Source organism: Varroa jacobsoni, unplaced genomic scaffold (assembly GCF_002532875.2).
Source record: "Varroa jacobsoni isolate VJ856 unplaced genomic scaffold, vjacob_1.0 scaffold_224, whole genome shotgun sequence".
In the NCBI taxonomy this organism is placed as follows: domain Eukaryota; kingdom Metazoa; phylum Arthropoda; class Arachnida; order Mesostigmata; family Varroidae; genus Varroa; species Varroa jacobsoni.
Genome location: NW_019213126.1, coordinates 10,050 through 29,179, shown reverse-complemented (window position 1 = coordinate 29,179; position 19,130 = coordinate 10,050). Strand labels below are relative to the sequence as shown.

At 42.4% G+C, this 19,130-nt stretch overlaps 1 long non-coding RNA gene across 2 annotated transcripts; it reads left to right on the top strand.

The window, feature by feature from the left end:
• The first annotated feature begins 666 nt into the window (after window positions 1-666).
• Window positions 667-17,863, top strand: LOC111273760 (uncharacterized). Of its 2 annotated transcripts, none has more exons than XR_002688021.2 (3): window positions 667-1,141; window positions 9,141-9,492; window positions 17,758-17,863. It is a non-coding gene; the product is annotated as an uncharacterized LOC111273760 (long non-coding RNA). The 2 variants fall into 2 exon arrangements; XR_002688020.2 differs by lacking the exon at window positions 667-1,141 and adding an exon at window positions 1,338-1,471.
• The last annotated feature ends 1,267 nt before the right edge of the window (window positions 17,864-19,130 follow it).

The window sequence follows — 19,130 nt, the reverse complement described above, 5'->3', positions numbered from 1 at the left end:
TGCTATTCGTTAATAAAGTTGCCTGTATTTCCGTACTCATGCTTTCAAATGAAGTCGGGATCCTTTTTATTGTTGCGGTTTTCAAATGCGGCTCACAGGCACAGACGTTCATACATTTAGTGAACGAATACGCGCTTTTAGAGGTTATCTAAAAGTGATCCGACACCACTGTCGTGATGTGTTGCCATCTGTTGTAAGACACTGTCGACATGATACGACAAGCAGCTATGGACTAACTTGTAATATTGATCGTCAGCACGTACGGAATACCTGCGTGCAGGATGTGACTCCAACAGGCGTTACTCCATGCAATAATGTTGTTGGTGTAAATAGCCGTTCCGATGCCAGGTGCCTGATAGAGAAGCTTCAAATCGCCAAACAAGTCGTTCAGCTCGTCCGTGAATAAGAAACATCATTTTTTTTGGTTTTCTTACGTTCTCTGGCATAAGCATCGTTCGTCATGTAGGAGAGCATATAGAACGTCGAAGACGACAAGACATCTCTAAAGTTTCGGCACTTTGTCTCTGCAAACTGTAGGTGTTCTTCTCGCGAGGCCGATAGCTAGTTCACAGCAACGGCGACAATGTTTCGACTCAAAAGGAAGAAGCAAAATAAATTATCAAATTTTTTTTTTAGTATTTGACATCCGGCATTTGAACCGTTGGGCACTACATCAGATGGTTAGTTTCGGTCATCACGAAATGAAATGTGTCTACGCCCAACACGTCCAAGCCAACACGTGTTCCTGGACAATCACGTTACCCACTGCTCTGTCACGAAGATAAAGAACGCTAAAAAATCCACGGTAACGATAGATTTTCATCCGTTCCCATAGACTAGTCTTTTTTTTTTTCTAGAACTATCTACCTATTTACGTAATGCATTATATGGACGATGCTTACGCTATTTAGGGCAGCATCCGGCGGACGTGGCGACGCACGCACCGTTCCCGGTCACCTATTTGTTCCATGGCAGTAGGCAAACGACGGAAAAGCAAGCGGAGCCAAGGAAAGCAAAGATCAGCTATTTAGACGAAGGCGGATATAGTTTCAAGCGTGGTGGTTGGAGTGATAGCATTAGACGCCGACTAACCCACTAGACAAGTAGCAGTCATGCCAGCCTACACAAGCCAATGTTACACGTTAGTATAATACTTTCTTATAAATTTGATTCTACAGATATAGGCACATCCTGAATACATAACACGTGTGCGTCCAGCGTCGACTTATTCAAACCCGTCCATGAGCCCCGCGGCTTAACTTCCAGACATCGCTTGTCGCTTCTACTAATGTCATCGTCCCCTGAGTGTCCTAAAGTGTGCTCTTCTCCTTTCCTCTCTCCTGCAAAGGAAAGGATAAACGAACGATAATAGGATGATCTTTTGGTTCATTGATTGACTGTGACGTACCAGCGCTATACAGCTCGTTCCCAGGTTGCGGAGGCTGGCTGTCCGTTAGTCAAGTACTGCCTGGTAAGCAAGTATGCCTTGTCCATGATTGGGGCTGACGCGTCAACAACTAGTGCGTCGACCCAAACAATGGACTAGTTTCTGTGATGTTCAGACCTTAAAGGATATCTTTCCCAGTGAATTGGAAACAAATGCAATTATTCGTGACAGACAAAGAAATAACAATTGCAAAATGACAACTCATCATAAAACAGTTTAACGCTACGCACGGATATCGCTGATAGCGAGACGAACGTGAAGATAGCATAGTGAATTTCTAGGTAACGTCGAGCCGGGTCCGCTTTGCGCAGGCTACTTCGCTATTGTTAGATTGTTACTAATTCTTAGAATGAATGAACTATACGAGACCGTAATGGGTATAAAAAGAAAAAGTCGAGGAGCTGAAAATGCAATTTACCTTAGCTAAAATATATAATTCTTCATTGGTCAGTGCATCTAGCAGTGGGTTTGTACTTTCGATGAAGAGACATCTTCAAAGTGCTATTGACAGTATTACAGAACATCTATGTCCGTGTTTGTCAAGCATTATATATTTTCGAACTATGAATTGCGTCTTTTTGCCCTGTCAATTTCTAGCTGCCTGGTCTGTTGCGCATAGGATCGTTTGCAATGGCCTGCTTGACTGCCTGGACCTTTTCTGTTGTTACACGTACGATTAGCTGCCGTCGCCCCTGTTGTTGTTTAATCACCGGAGTAATGGGGCACACTGTAACGTTGTGCTGGCGTGGCTACTGGTGTAGCCCCTGCTCATTATTATCGCAGCGATAGCGGTAGCAAGACTCCTTAGTTTTTCTGGTATTGACGCCAATGCTGATACAGTGTCAGTATTCGTGCAGAAGTAGAAAAAGGTTCGTCTGAGCAGTAGAAACTGAAAGAGGAAAGGTTCGTCTGCTATGGACGGTTGCCTATTCTCTATTCCCGGGTCAAGAGCGGACAACCGTTCGAGACCGATCGGTGGAGCAGCCGCAGGATTAGTGTGAACGTTGCGGAGAAAAGTAAAATGACAAACAATCGCAAAAAGTTAAAAATCAGTATATGCTGTAGCTGAAAAGACTGGACCGGACTAGACTAGACTAGACTAGGCCCGCCAGCCACCATCAGAAAAAGCGGAGCAACAAGATAGATACTATTACTTTGTTTTTACCATCATTTTGTCGTCGTCATCATCATCATCATCATCATCATCATCATCATCATCATCATTAACTATAAATAACTCGTAAATGTTATGTTGCTCGCGGTGCGGGACGGTTGTGATTGGTTAGTCATGGTCGTAAGGGTTCGTGGCTGGTGATTGTCTAGGATAATTAGCGCGCCGCCTTTCCCTCATATGAACTGTTGAATCACATTGAAACAGTAAAATGTGTCTCTGCTACACGATGGTGATATTGCCTAATAAGCTGTATCATCTCTTTCAAAAACTACATGCCGAGTTAATTAGAACCCATTTGATTTTTTTGGCACATATATGTCTATATATTACTGGTGTAATTAATGCTAATATCAAAGTAGCCACTTGCCCAGTTGTTATTTAGCCGGGCTACTGCAGCGTGTCCTAGCGTCTAGTATTTTTGCTTAGCTTTCGCAAAGTGGCATTTTCTTGTTGTCGTTGGTCATCGCTTGTTGTTGGACCGGCAATAACAGACATAGAAAATTAGCCCTAGCCACTACGTCTTGCCATAGATCCCTCCGTATGTTTGTGTAACTATTTAGCGCCATCATGGTAGAGGTGACTTAGCCTGCTCACGGCAACACCAGGTTTAACGACAATCAAACAGAGCGCTGTTGCCATCAACAATAACAATTGTGGGGTCTGGATGAGTTGGCTACAATCCCGCTGATTCCGCTGTGCAAAGGTTATGTCAGGACATTTGCTCCTAGAAAAGATTGCTCACACACAGATATTCGCCTGGACATTGTCACCAGCCAGCGGCTATTGAAGGCAACAAACTGGCGACGAAACAGGGGTATAGAGACAGAAATCATTTTGCAATGTTTGTTTTGTACGTGTATGCTGTTATTAATATCGCTGACAAGTGAACCAGCAAGCAGGCTATAGATGGGCGACGAGCGGTTGACTGTAGTAATAAAAACAACAGTATGAGTAATAGAAAGAGCAATGATCAGTAGAGCCCAGCAGCCGAACGTAACAAGTGGCGGAACATCGTCCGCTAGTTTTACGATGACGATGGTCATCCTCTAAGAAGCCATGACGCTTCCTAAACAACACTAGATCCCCTAGACAGCCCTAAGCAGGCCTGGTGCCTGATCTCGGACCTCGGGGCCTTGAAAGATTGTTGTAGACAATATTGTGCAGCTAGTTGTAACGTTGGTCCGATTCTGAGCGGCCCTACCCCCGTCGTTAAATAATGCCTGAAACTAGGTTTCCGGTTCCTATCGACATACGCGAATTTGTTCGTTCAATAGATTATTATACATTTACACATCCAATATGCGGTCGACTATGACAACGGCAAAGATGAGCGAGCTTTTGTTTTGTAAATAATATCATGCGTGGGATCTATTAGGTTCATACCTCATTCACGGAAGCAACAAACTTTAGACAGCAACAAGTCCGCCTTTGTTTTCATAAAGTTTGCAGTTTTAAAGTTGACAACTTCAGGCAGTGTAGATACTTCTATAGATAAACCGTAGGTTGTCGAACGCGGATCGAAGGCACATAAATCTCGACGACGTTTCTCTACGTCAGAGCTGTACCAGATGAAACCCAATTTTTGTTCCGCTAATGTGGAAATGCGAAATACACGATAGAAAAAGAAAAACGTTGATAAATTGATCGGTTTATATATATAAAGGAAGAAGGAGTTTACATGTATTTCCTGACTGCATTCTAATAATCCATTTACTATTGCATTGTATAGAAAATCGATAACAAAAATAAGATAGATCACAGCATGTGCTATGACGACACATAAACAACAAATTACTCATATATTAAAAATCAAAAAAAGACGACGAAGATATTGGATAGCATCAGTTAACTTCAAGAACAGCTGCTTCCGCCAGGGGGCGCTGTAACAACAACTACAACAACAATCGCTATTGAATTCACGAATTTGTGGAATAGGCCCTCTACATAGTGTGCTTATTTTGTCTTTGTTATCTACGATCGTTCTTTAATCCTGAACCGAGTTGCTGTGGAGACAACTCACGTTAGCAGAATGAGGCGGTCGACGCGTAACAAACAGTGAAAGGCATTAGACTAGTAGAGAAGGAACGAGATAAAACATGATTTTTTCCTGCACGCTAGTTTTAGAAAGATAAAGAAAGACGAAAAGCCACCTAGAAAGGGTTCGACGCTTGAAATATCTCCGCTGGCTCCACTCACGCTGCCGCGTCGTCTGCGGACCGATGTTTGGGGCAAACGTGGATGACGTTAGCGTGCATCTGTTTGCGCATCCGCCATCGTCTACTAGCACGCAGTCAGTGGCTTTTAGCAGTCGATAGTATCCGAATCGGTCTTTTTAAAAGCAGAGGCCTCCTTCGATCCATAACGAAACCACAGAAAAAAACAAACTGCTTGTTATTTTTGGGAATTTTTTTGGCTGATTGGTTCGTTTATTGATAAATAATAGCCAACTTGGTGTCGTCTGCTTTATAATAATCATTGTTATTATTATGGAAATGTTTATTGGCATCGTCTTGACGCCGTTTGCTTACACGATACTTGCATCCAATCGAGATTCACTCGGTCGTCATTAAACTCATCGGTTAAAATGGAATTGGATAAAATGTTTTCCTGTTTTCTACCTGTCGAGCTCTCTCATTGCGGCAGCATACTCCGTCGGCATTTTTCTCATTGTGGCTTTGAGACGTACAGGGAGCGATACAAGCACTGCACTGATAAGGCCGATCCATAAACCTGAAAACATGGTTAATTACATATGTGTTACTAGTTCACTGAGAAGAACGTAATTTTATCATGTTGAATGCTTGAGTTCACCCGGACAGCAGATACTGATTTTCGTGTTTCTCGATTTAGCGCCATACCAATAAGGGTACCAAGAGGCCAGATGGACGCAGCCACAATATGTCATACTATATGTTATACAATGGCATACAAGACAAGAATAAATGGTTCTCCAGGTTGAGCCTCCGTATTACCGTACATGATAATAATTCCTTCTTTCATTTTAATTGAAACATACGATATAGAGCTTACTTATGACAATAATTTATGGGCAATACATATAGACAGAAATGTGGTGTAGTCTTTGTTTCAAATGCTTTTAGTTGTTCTCTTCCTTATTTCTTTTTTTACATTGAAAAAGAAATTGGGACATTCTATGCTCGCGCATCTGTATGTTTGCCCGCTTGTATCTAGGATACACAATTGGCTGATGACTGGCTATCTTCAGAAGATAAGATAATACGTCATTTGTTCGCTCAGTGGCCCGGAATCTTTGTTTGTCCCGATTCTCGTCAAGAAATAACGTCGTCCGCTGAAAGTAATGACGACAACCGTAGCGGATGGCACAAAACAACGCACAGAACGCAGTACTTCGTTTTGCAATTTTCGCTTTGTTCCTTCGTCTGTCGTTGCGTCGAAGACGCCGTTCTTTATGTTACCGTTGCTACAGTTTTTCGGCTTGGCCGTATTTTTTGGGAGTTCTTGCATCCTTGACTGTAATACTTATGTAACTGGGTCGCGCGACCATGGGAGTGCGTGCGTACGTGTGTGCTTGTTACTTTCGGTGGCGGTTTCATCAGACAGACTGGAAGAACTTTGTCTGTAGCCAGCGTCGCCGACGGAGTCGTACAAGGAACAGCTTATTTTTCTGTTCGTACTGTTGATGCTACATCCAACAGTAAATTTTTGTCGACGCCGGATACGTTGGGACGACTTCATTAATTCGAGTCGGTAGTGTTTTCGGTTTGCGTCGCCTTACTCTTGTGAAGTGCACGTCGTCGCTAGGGCACAGTCTTGTTTATACTAGAGATGGATAAATAAAACGCTACTTTTGTTTGGGTATGTACACGAACATTAGGAAGCTGGCTGGTTTTGTATTGTTGCAGTGCGGTTTTTTCCAGTGGGATGACTATATCATTATATTTGTGGTGCGCGTATCATGCATAGACGGATAGCTGAAGGGCTGGACGGAAAACTGGGTACATCATTGCATCGAATTGATGTCCTGGTAACCAATTTGAGCAGTTCTGCCTGAGTGATGCCAACTGCATAACAGACGACTTCTCCTTTTGTAGACGGACAAAGTACCATTGGTATACTGTAGTAGATATAAGGTATGAGACAAACAAATCATGTTATTAACAACTTTACTTCGGTTTTATAGCCTGGAAGTATTTTATTATAGATTTCCATAAGGTTAATGGGAAACGATTAAGGTATTGCTCAAAATAGTAAGCTTGAATAAGAGATAAGTGGGAAACGTATCACTAATGCTTTAGAAATCCACCTTACGCCGTTATTGTACCACAGAGTCGTAAACGTTATGTTATAGAACGTTCAGTTGAGCTCCGGTGAGCATCCGTTATCGGATTCATACCAAATTCACTCAGTATTATCAGAATCAAAATGGAGAAAAAGAAATAAATAAAATGAAAACAGCACTTATTTCAGCCTAACCCGTAGTCGTAAAACGTACTTTTACAATCAGAGATCGCTATAACAATGCTCCTATCGCTTCTATGTATTGACACTTGCGTTTATTGCCTTTCCGCTTCTATATATAGGTACGTATTTTGTAAGCCAATGGGTGCATCTGCAATCATTTTTGCTCTTCGAATAATGTGAAGAAACTTGCCCACAGTTGGTACTTTTGTCGCACAGCTCTGGGCACTCCGTTGATGATTGATGTTTAAGATCTTTGAGAGAGCTAAAGTTAAATTACTTGATGTATACGAATAAATCTAGCCAAGAAGTTTCACCAGTTACGTGCGTTTTCCTGTCCTGAAAACGAGCTCGTATACAGGAAGAGGTCTGAATATGATGCTGACATGCGCCGGCGCACTCGGCCGCGATACTCGCTTATGTTTCCTGACATACGCTTGAGGATCTCTTGTGCTGTGAGCCGAGTCTCGCGTAATAATAGTGCTGGTTGCTTCTTGCACACAGTTCTTGGTTGCACAGTGGGTCTTGTATCGGCATATCTCTCTCTCTGACAATGAGTGCGGGTGTCGTTGGCAGCCTTCGCAACGAGCCACTGCCGTCTTAAACCGTGGGTGCACCCCATATGGAAGCGCTCCAATATGGTGGTGTAGTTTTTCTCAAATACCTGAATGCTTAGCCGTCCTTTCAGAGTGATACAGCACAGTGACGGCTTTCAGCTGAGACAAGGCTATCTGTGATAGCACTGTATTGTGTTCGACCTTGCATTAAAGTTGGTTTTGTCGGTCTACTACTATAGTAAGTACACAAGTACGACGGGGAGAAAAAACCTTTACCAATATTATTACCATCCGCTATCCGCTTTCATAATGACGATTCTTATAGCTCAGTTACTCTCATCCAATCGAAGTAGGCGGTAGGTAGGTAAGAATAATGAAATTCGGTAATGGCTTAACGGCTTGCCACCGGACAGACAATGTACAATGGCTCTAAAATTAACGTGTTTATCTGTTATTCATTAAAAACAGATATTGTGAAGTAAGAGAACCCTATGCTCATTCATTTGCTTTCGAGGGTACAAGTCACGCTGGATAATTTGGTTAGGAGCTGTTATGGGAGTGATTTCCGAGTAAATAGATGGCCGACAATTCGATTGTGATCAGGTTTGTCATTGAATGATTCAGCCTCAGTGATCAGTTTGCAGTCATTAATTGTGACTGGTCACTGGCAAGTTTTTCTTAAACGAACCTGAAAATAAGCTATGTGCTTTACCTATATGTAAATTTATCATTCTTATCTCGTAATGTGTGACCCGCTGATGGTAATTGTTGTTCTCTAGGTTACCTCTGTTTGCATAGATCTATCAGCAATTTCTGTTTCGCATTATCATCATATCTTCACAGAATTGAAACAAAAGCTGTCTGCAGACACAACAGTGAAAAATGAAAACAGTAAAAAAAAAAACGATGCGAGTTTCGTCTCCGCCTAACGATCCATTCAGACGTCCCAATACATATGAGAGCAAAATTATGTTCGTTAAATTTAACTATGCAGACACAAGGGTACATAGATTTCGGTTCGAAAGGATTGGAAGTACTATCAGATAGTCGCAAAAGTAAAATACGGGACCTTTCCTATACATATTCGTGTAGATTCGCGTATATATATATCCGTGTTTCTTTTGCAACGACTCTAAAATTTCGTGGAAGATGATCCCTTGGAGCCCCCGATTCCTTGATAAAACAGTTCTTTGTAGACGAATCATTACTACTACTACTACTACTATTACGAAGTTCGACATTTCTAATGACAATGAATCAAATAAATGATTTAGCTTGCATTGTAACCAAATTTGAACCGTTTGTCGCAATACGAGGTTAGGTCGAGAATTTCAGCTGACCTATCACTAAATAGACAAAAATAATAATAACATATAACAGTCCATTAGATAATACCTGTTTACTAAATTAATGATAAATCTACGCAACTGGCCATTAGTGGGTGAGGTATATTGGTCGCTATAGGTATTGGTAAACGCACTAGACTGATGGCTAACATTTCTATTATTTTCTCTCATTTCAGGTAAGCGCATCAGTAATGTGGTTTCTTCCATTGGAAAAAAACTTCACAGAAAAAGTGAGAGTAACCTCTGTGAGCCCATGACTATGGGTTTGTCCCTTTGAGAGCGAAATCCAGAGCGTAGAGTCAACCAAAAACCCTCCGATGAATGGCGTAAGCCACCATGAGGTAGTGACCGAGCTGTGAACATGGACAAGTCGGAATCGTGCACCGACTATTGCGTACTTGGGAAAATTTTGTTAGGCGTCCGTTTTAATAATCGTTCGAAAAAAAGGCCAAATCATCAGGGCTAGAAAGTGCGTCGACAATCAACGAACCCTCGATTGGAGATCCCTGAAAGTCGTTTGGTTTTTTGGTTTGTATGATTTCTTTCACAAGAGCGTTTGCGGGACGGAAAGCTATTGTTTGCCGCGAGATATTTGTTTACGCCAGGTGCTTGACGTGAGGAAAAACGGTAGAGAGAATTGTACTTCGATTTCGATGATCACTTTTTGTCAAGGGGTGGACTTGCTGTATTTGTGACTCGGGAAACGATACCGGCACCCTGGGAGATGAGCAAATACCTTTTGTAAGAACAAAAAAATTATTTAAACTTGTTAAAAGAAATGTAGATAACCATAACTACCGGTCGGGACGAGACCGAAATCTAGCTGAGGTAAAAGCTCAGCTGTCCAGCATTGTTCTCGCGTGCAAAATAGTCGCTGATGCAAAGAACTATCGAAGTAAGATTCTCACCTACCCAACTGGTTAGACAGAACAAAATTCATTTTCTGAACGATGAGTTTTCGGGTAGCTTAGCCTAGAAGCTGTTCTTTTTTTCAGTTTTGGCTGATTTAGGACCGGGATTGAATTGATGTTGTAAATTGTGTCCTGAATGGAAGCAACAATGGTTGAAGCTGCAGCTTTTGAATCATGGCTGAACTGTGAAAAACAAAAACACCGAGTTTTTTTAGGTGCGGACTCCAGAAATGCTCAAGACAGGCAATGTCGAAAAATTTCTATTGGCCAATTTTAACGGTCATCCGAAGAATAGGATGGCCCTTCAACGGCTATGTAATGCGATGGTCAAATTTTAAAGCGAAGTCTGCGTGCGTGCGTGCGTGCGTGCGTGCGTGCGTGCGTGCGTCCGTACGTCCATCCGAACTCGATTCGATTCGCTTCTTACTCCTATTTTTGACGTCTCCACTATTACGTTAAGGTCACCGTACTCTGATCTGCTGGATAAGCAGCTAACGCAGTCAGACCTATCTTTAATATATACATTATGTAAAGAGATTGGCTCTTCTCCATAACTGTTTGCGCCTGCTTTGAAAGCGGGCCAGCCGCACAAAACGATACATTACCTCGATACTGATGACTGAAGCAAACCATAAAGAGATGCCAAACGCTGCGAACTTATCAAAAGGCTGGCTTTTGTTCGACGTAGGAACCAAAACAACACCGCCATTTTGACGATATCTACGAAATCCATTATTGTGATCATGAACCCTTTCGCGCAGCTTCTTTCGCTAGCTTCCGTCTAACAATTCTTCGAAACGGCCCGTTCCGCCTGTAATGGTTCAGACGATCAACTAGCAGAACAGCCACCAACATTTTCGTGATATTAGATCAACGACCAATAGTTCGTCGTCCATTTGTACCCCGCCAGGAAGTCCCAGTCTTACGAACATTCGCATCACCGGTTGAAATGGTGCCGTTGAAAATATTATTTTTTATTATATGGACAGCTCTATATAGACATATGCCACTTTTTCGAAATAATATATATATATATATATATATATATATATATATATATATATATATATATATTAACTTCTCGCCCTCCGTCTCCAAGTTAAGTGCATGAATAACTTTGCTGCTGAAGCCGTCATACAGAATCGTCAGCGGTGCGCGACCTACACAGTTCAATATGTTTTTCTCGCAGTGGCTGCTCGTTAAAGTATTCTCTCAGTCAACATTAGATTCTGTTGCCGTCGTCGTCGTCGTCGTTTGTGATCATGCTTATAGATACTGGGATTATCTAAGGCATTGTTTTGCTACAATACTGTGGGATGATATGTCTAGACATGTGTTTGACTCACTGGCGATCCAGGCGTCCAGCCGACGTAAGTGTGACTGGATCGGCGAGTCGGGCTCTTCTGTTTACTAGAGCCAGAAAGAAGAGCTCCGAGGATATTTCCTAACGCCTAGTCCCTTACACGGCAAGTTCTATCGCAAACTAGACGGGTTTTGCTAAATGGACCAAGATGGCCGTTTAGTTTCAAACTTCGATGAAGCTATTGTGACGATTGCCGCTGTAGCTTCCGATAGCGTCTCGTCTGGATGTGTATTTCATTTGGCTGACGTCAATTCAGACTAACGTGTTTCGAAATTATTCCGGGACACCAGCATCAGGAATAGCAGAAACAACAATAACGACAATAAAAACACCATCAAAGGTGGTGGCGACGAGTCCGATGTGTTGCGAACGTGTTTTCTTTAGGGAATCAAAATATGTGTGTTTACCTGCTTGTTTGCAATGGGCTCAACTTAAAGTAAAGCGTTAACGAAGGCTGCATGCAGCATATTAATAACAACACATACTAGCAAACCTCATTGGAACTAACTAGATTTGTTTGGAGTCGGTGAAAATTTGCCAGAAAAATTTTTGGCAAATTGTACCTGGTTAAATTTTATTTGTTCGAAACGGTGCTTACTTTGTGAAGGGATTTTTCCAATGTACGGGCAATGAATTTTCCAGTGTCTATATTTAATTGACGGATGCTTCGTACACGATATGCTTTAGACATCTTATAATTGGATAGTAATTTTGGCCCTTGATGTTCTTTTATTTAATCTTTACACAGTAATAATATGTCCCTCTGTGCGTTAAGATGACAATTTAACATATATAAAATGTGTTTTTTCATATTACATGGGTTGTCTGACGCTCCTCGGCGAAATAAGCAAAAAATGACAATTCAATCGTAAAACCTTCGCGTTGACCCAAAATCATTAGAGACCTTTTGCCGGTCTCTACTTTGTACGGGAGCATTCAGGCGACAAATAAAGAAAACATCAAAGAAAGAACATAAATGGTTACCTCATACACGAGCACCAGCAAAATTTTGTATCCTTTCGGCCCTTACCAGCAAGGACGAAAGTTGTCTTGGCGGTGTTAACACTTTGCATATGTGATGCAGTAATGGGTGACAGTGGCTTCAGGCCGGAAGTACAGGAAACATTTATTTTAATGGAATATTAATAGGACTAGAGTTCTGTCCGTTCTCAGACGAAAACTGTAACGTAATCAAGGATGCCGCTTTGCTCTTCAAACGCCACAGACTGATTATACTGACTAATCGGTTTGATTGTTTACCTCGTCGATTTCAGTGTTAGCGCTCTGCCCCGTACGGAGATGCAATCGATTATGGCTTCAGTAGAGACAGACAGGCAGGCAGGCGGGCTGGCACGCTAGCCCATAATGTTTATGAGACGCAAAAAAAAAAAAACGTAGAGCCACTTTTTAGAGGATTCAAAGAGAGACCGGTGGCTCTGAAGGCTGCGGGTATTTTTAGTTTAACAACAACTTCTATTGAACGTTCAGTCAATGGGTTACTTGCTGTCTATCCTTTTTCTGCTCCGCATCAGTCGTGTTTCCGCGCATCTGACAGGTACTGAGCATAACCCGTTGAGAGTACCAAGCTATTTTTACCGCTACCCTACGTCAGGGCATAGTAAAAGCTAGGCAGAAAACTCGTGGCGTCTTTGCGTGCGCCCCCCAACAACAGAATTAGGAGAGGCCGAGCTGATTTTGCAACGACTAAATGCTTCGCCTTCTTTACCAGCACAAACAGCGAACATACGTGGAAAAATTATAATAGGCTAACGGCAAGGTAGCGCGTGATTGGGGGAGATCGTGTACGCTAGTTGATCATAAACGTACACCCCCTTCTTGCATTGGTGTAGAACGATATCGAACTGTGCATACGAACATTTATGATGAAAATCCGTATTGGCGGAGTATTTGTCATTTATCTTTATGCTTGCTATCTAGCGAGTTTGAATACGATTGGATCGTCGATAATCTTCAGCGGGACTAGTTTTTAAAGTTTAAAATATTATTACAGGGTGCAAAAAATATTTTTGCCATTATCTAGTTTGTGTGTCCGATTACTTTTTCACACTATCTTTTGTATTTCTCCTGCGACAGTGGATTGACCATATTTGCGTGAGTTGCCATGTCTAAGAACGGCTAGATCATCTGCTGAACCCATTGCGCCCAGAAGTTCTCGGTCGCAAGGATGATGTGCGTTATAATATCGCCTCTAGTTGATATAGGAGTGGTTGTTATGTTTTACTTACACACGGGTCACGACTCCTAATTTTACAGATCGTTATCGCTAACATATTTATCTTCGGTGGCGGCATGTTTGCCTGTCGGATAGTGAGATTCAATGTAAATCCAGTGATAGCTAATGGACATCGACCAATGGCTATTTTATTCAACGACGTCTGGGGGAGCAGAACTATTAGGTTCACTGAGACCGAAGACCGAGCCTATCGTTGTTACCCAGGCGTTATAAGATAGGTTAGTTCGGATGCCCCAAATCCGGGAGAACAAACATTTTATCTAGTCTCATCTCAGATCTTGAGATGTAAGCACAAATTGATTAGATATACATAAATGACGAGGATGTTACCCAAATCATATTTCATACTTATTACATGCATGTATATGTTGCTCTGGTTAGAACTATAAAAATGTATTGTAAAATCATTTGCTCACAACATGATCTTCCTCCATCTACAATATAGACACTTCTACGATGTATCTAGCATCCTATTGTTTGCTTGGCCATTATCTTAACAATCTGTAGGGCGTTGCCTATCTCTCGAGTAGTTACCTAAGTTCAACGTGATCAAATGGGTCTGTTGGGGAAAAAGTATTACTATGAATGAAAGCATCAGTATCCCTTTGATAGCAACAGGGGCAGCTGAGGGAGCCACTGTCGAGGACGACGACAAACGTCACGCTCTATGAGAAATAATGTTTTTTCATCAATGCACAACAATGACCGCCGTCGGCGACAGTTGCTGGCTAAATTCGATCGGAAAGTCAGCCCGGCTTAACCGTATCATGACTTCTGAGATTAGCCGATTTCATATGGTCCGCGATCCAATGCAGAATAGGAAGATGATAGATTTTGGATTGTTGAATAACGCCAAAAAAAAATAGCCATAAAACCGCAACTAGCCCTGGACGGTGGTGGGGCTTTTGACGCTCAATAATAATCATTCGGAGCGGACCATTAGTCATACATAGTAGCATTACTTGGCTCCTTGGCATTTGGAGCGCCAACAAAGAGTTGAGGCAAGTACACAATATTCAAGATAGAAGTCCTTAGTGAGCTGAAAAATTCAAACCCTTGGTATACCTCCTCAAATGGAAGTCAATCCGCCTCCCGAAACAGGGTTGCTTACCCAGGTTTTCTCTGTCTAAGTGAAACTGTTCGCATTTGCGATAGACTATTCTTACTTTTTTTTAAATTCAATTAGAAATCGTTTGTAGGCCTCATCTGAACGGTTCGTGACGGCACCCTGAGTCTGGGTCTGTTGGACGAGTTTTAAACTGGCAGTCGTGCGTGTTTCCTTGGCTGGGTATATTGTAATGCATTGCGTGATCGACCATAACATCTATACAGGTGTGCACCGCCAACGTACTGATCCTTCTATTTAGAGTATCTGTTTGTTTCAGGTGAAAGGGTCCCTATCAGTTAGCTGTTAACTAACGATTAAAAATTTGTGAGAAAAAAGCCATAGCACTTTCATCTACGGCCCTCGTTCGATACCAATAACCTTATCGGTTGTCGTTATAATAACAGACACACCACGATTGTTATCATCAATATTCAGCATAATCGAGCAGTACGATCCCACGCGCGCAATGTTTTTAGTTCATTTCGCATACCTACAGACCGGTTTCTCTTGTTTTGTAACGAACGATCTCTGTCAGCATCGGCGCCGTCTGCACCCTCATCCGCAAATCAAGCTTTAATACTTCATATAGTTAATGAACAGCGCGTAGGGTGTTGCCTGTCTGATCGTTGTCGATCCATCCGTTGTCTGAAACTTAATTCAACTCTCAATAGAATGAACCATATATGTATAGTAAAAATCGTTGGTAGCCATCGCTTATGCCTATGCATATAGAGCTATTTCGAATAATATTTATTTGTCTAGCGAAAAGGAAACAAAGGTATCTATAGTAGGCACGTGGTATTTTATCTAGATCTGAATCCTTCACAGTCAATCGATGTTGTGCTATAGAGTCACTACTAGTGCTGCTGGATTTACTCTTCTGCTCGTTTCCATGTTGCTATTCTATTTAGCGTATTTGTTCAATACTGCTACGGTCATTGTGTAAAAGAGGAAACGGAATCTGGCGACGATTGTGAGCATCGGCCTACTCGACAATTCTGATTCCTTATTACAAAAGTTGTTCTCCTTCTGCTAACTTCAGGTCGGCGCCGCCGCTGTTTGTTTTCTTTTCCTTATCGGACGAGACAGCAATGTTAGCAGCAATACGAACTAAACCGTTTTCGGCCGACGCTGCCATCGTCGGTATCGTCGCCCTCTGCGCGTCTAGCTAAGTAAATCCGTTCTTTAGCTGGAGGTAGAATAAAATTCGAGAACGAATGCATGCTACTGCAGCTCCTGTTATCTCGGGCCTGTTTTGCTGTGTTGTGCAATCCGCGCAGCTCAAGACGCTTTGACAACATGGACAGTACCAACGTCAGGCAGGCAAAAGTCAGCCGTATCGCTATCGTTATTAACGGCAATGGCGACGACGACATCTGCAGGTAGGCAGGCAGGCAAGCAGCTAGCCGGTCACCGTAGACGCGAAGCGAGGGAAGGGTCGGTGACGACGACGGTGGCCCCGCTCCCAATAAACACAGTGTGACTATAGCGCGTGTAGAGCAAACAAGCGGGCTGCAGTACAGAGACCTCGCTGTTACCGAACTGGGTCACCACGGCCTACACTTGGGTTGTTCTTGCATTACTGGTCTTACTGTTGCTGCAGGTGCTGATACGAATTGCGGGAACGCGAGCGGCTGCAGTGTTAGCGTATAATGGCTGTGCTGTGACGCTGTTAGTCAGAAAAACGGCGACGACTGTATACTGCTCCCATCTACCCGTCCATCATTATCTCGTCGGCTGCAGTTTCGTTAGTCCTCCCACCCCAAATGAGATGAGACGACAGCTAATGCGACGAACAAACACAGCAACAAAACAAAGGAAGAGGCCCACAAACTCACACCCTAATCAGCCAATGAAACCCAATGATGTCCTGACCAAAAAAACAATATGGCAAAACCATTTGATAGAACATTGCAACACTAAAATGGCGATAAAACATCAAGACACCGGTGGCGATGATGGATTATCGTGTGAAACAAAAATAATTGGAAAAAAAGGATATATATATATATATATGCCTCTTCTGCAAATGATTATAATGATGATAACGATGTTCGTGAAGTGCTAGGTGAATATTACTCGAATTTCGGTGAGATTATATATTCTGCATGAGGATATAGTTCATGAGAAGCATATATACTATGTTTCCTAAACTAACCTTTTCCTTTACCTAGCATACAACTTAGTACCCTATGTCCCTGCTGTAAATTGTTGCGTAAAATTTCGTAAAAAAAGGTCGAGATCCTCACAGTATCACAAGCCGCTAAGCCTAAAACGCTCACGACGTCTACAATTGCAGTGATCAGGTAACACATCGCGAAAGATTGATTTGCTGTTTACCTTAATGTCTACTGAATTGAATACATTTTGGCTATTTTGGCTAATATTATTTTGGCGCGTTTTTTCACTGCTTCGCTTAACATTTATATAAATACACGTACATATAACATATTTTTAGTACTGAAGTCACCTAACATTAGGGACTTGTGAGGGTTCTTGCTTCAGAATCAGCGTTCAGATTCAACAAGCGTTAGATGCTCGTAAGTAGATCCCCAGCATCATTGTGTCATGGATGATTTCAACGCTGACTACAGGCGTGGACTTTTGCGATCTGTAGCTCGTAGAGAGGCTGCTGTTGTCGTGGTTTGCCCTGTTGCCAACAAGAACGCGCTAAGTGCACGAGCTATACCTCCAGCCAACAGTTCTATGAAGTGAGATCGATCGAGAATCAAATTAGCGAGCAGAGACATAAAAAGCACGATCAGAGAGCTGTTTGTTTGCGTGTTTTTCTATGACTCCTCACGTTCGTGACGCACCGACCTAGCCGCTGCCTACCGCCATTGACTGGCTAATAGTACATTCCTAGGACGTCGATGTATGTGGCGCCACAAAAACTGACACTAGTGGATGGCGGCTAGGATTGTCTCGGAGGAAAACGTTCCTAAGAATTTATCCAGTAACAACAACTGCAATAAGAATAGGCGTGCTTGAGACCATGGCCAATGCATTGTCGACGTTCAAAAGCAGAACCACGACAGCTAATTTCTATAATTTTCCCATAATGGAACTGAGTTCTGAGCATAACCATGAAAGGCATGCCTGCTTGTTACACTCTCAAATGGGCATTGTTTTAAATAGACGATTTTCTATGTTTCAGAGCCGGATTTGAACGACTTAGATTCTGCTGTTTCGGGTTACGATACAGAATGCGACCACGCCTGCATTGACTCTGACGCTGCCCTAATAAAGTCTTGTTATGATAACTTACTGGACCTTTATTGCCTGAAATAAGTGCTATATAGATACCAAACGAAAATTCAAATTAGCCGACACTTTAAACGCACCTATGCGTTACGATCGTTTCGATCACGATTACATCTATCTACCTGCATCTGCTCTACTACATGAACCGAAGAAGACTGAGGCATCGTTTTCCCATCGTAATAAATCGCTCGCAACTTTCTGTCGCTTGACATTTCTTCAAACTTGTCTCTATGATCAGATGCCGTTGTACAAATTCCCCCGTACACTCTCGATCTAGCGGTTTAGCCAAATGTGACGTCAAATTTTTGTTTGATCTGCCGCTCATGGCTGTTGAAACAGCGCGGCGACGCATCACCGTCCATATTTGTACTAGTTTAATTTAGAGGCAACGGTGGAAGTTACAACCTTGGTCCAAGAATCGGCCAGACATACTACTGCTCATCGATTGCATGATTACGTTTTCTCGTTAAGTTCGACGTAATCATACACGCATACACGAAAAGCTCCTGGTAACGATGGTAGCGCAAGTTGGGTCCTGGAACTTCGTTATCTAGATAAGTGAGGGCGATTGCAACCATTGTAAAAAATTGCTAGATCTCGAAGGAGATCTAGCAATTTTTTACTTCAATTTGTAGATTGTTAGATTGCTATGTCATATCCATGTCGCATTCTAGTCTCAAGTGTTTAGTCATCTGTCAGATGTTTGGCTAATAGAGTGACATTTAAAATGTATTGTATAATTGTATTTCTATATATGTGCGCGTGCGTGCATACCATTCTCTTTCTGTATAATTTAGTAATCTGCCCGATTGCAGTCGCTCTTTTTGTCATACCATCAGTATACAGGCGTCACGCTGTACGTGGGCATGTCGTTCCCTTACAGATCGCAGCAGTCTGACGCCATACGGGTTGTATATCGTGTGGAACAGGTTATGCTCCATCAGGCCGCAGGGCTCTAGTAGCACCCCTATATTCAGCGATTTAAGTAACTCGTCGCGTTGTCTACGGCGAGCGAGTCGATCAAGCATGCAAGTGTCGAAACGAGCAATCAAACCATAGCGTTTCAGATCAACAGCGTTATACTGCTGATCACGTCCTATCACCGCTAGCAGCAGAGTATTGCAGGCTACGTGATGGAGGCTTTACCTGTGTTGTGTGATGCTTTATCATTTCGGTTTATCCTAAGTACCTAGACCTCCTTCTTTTTCTCTCTCTTTCTCTCTATAGCGTTTTCTTCAAAATACTGTTGAATCATGTTGGACGTGG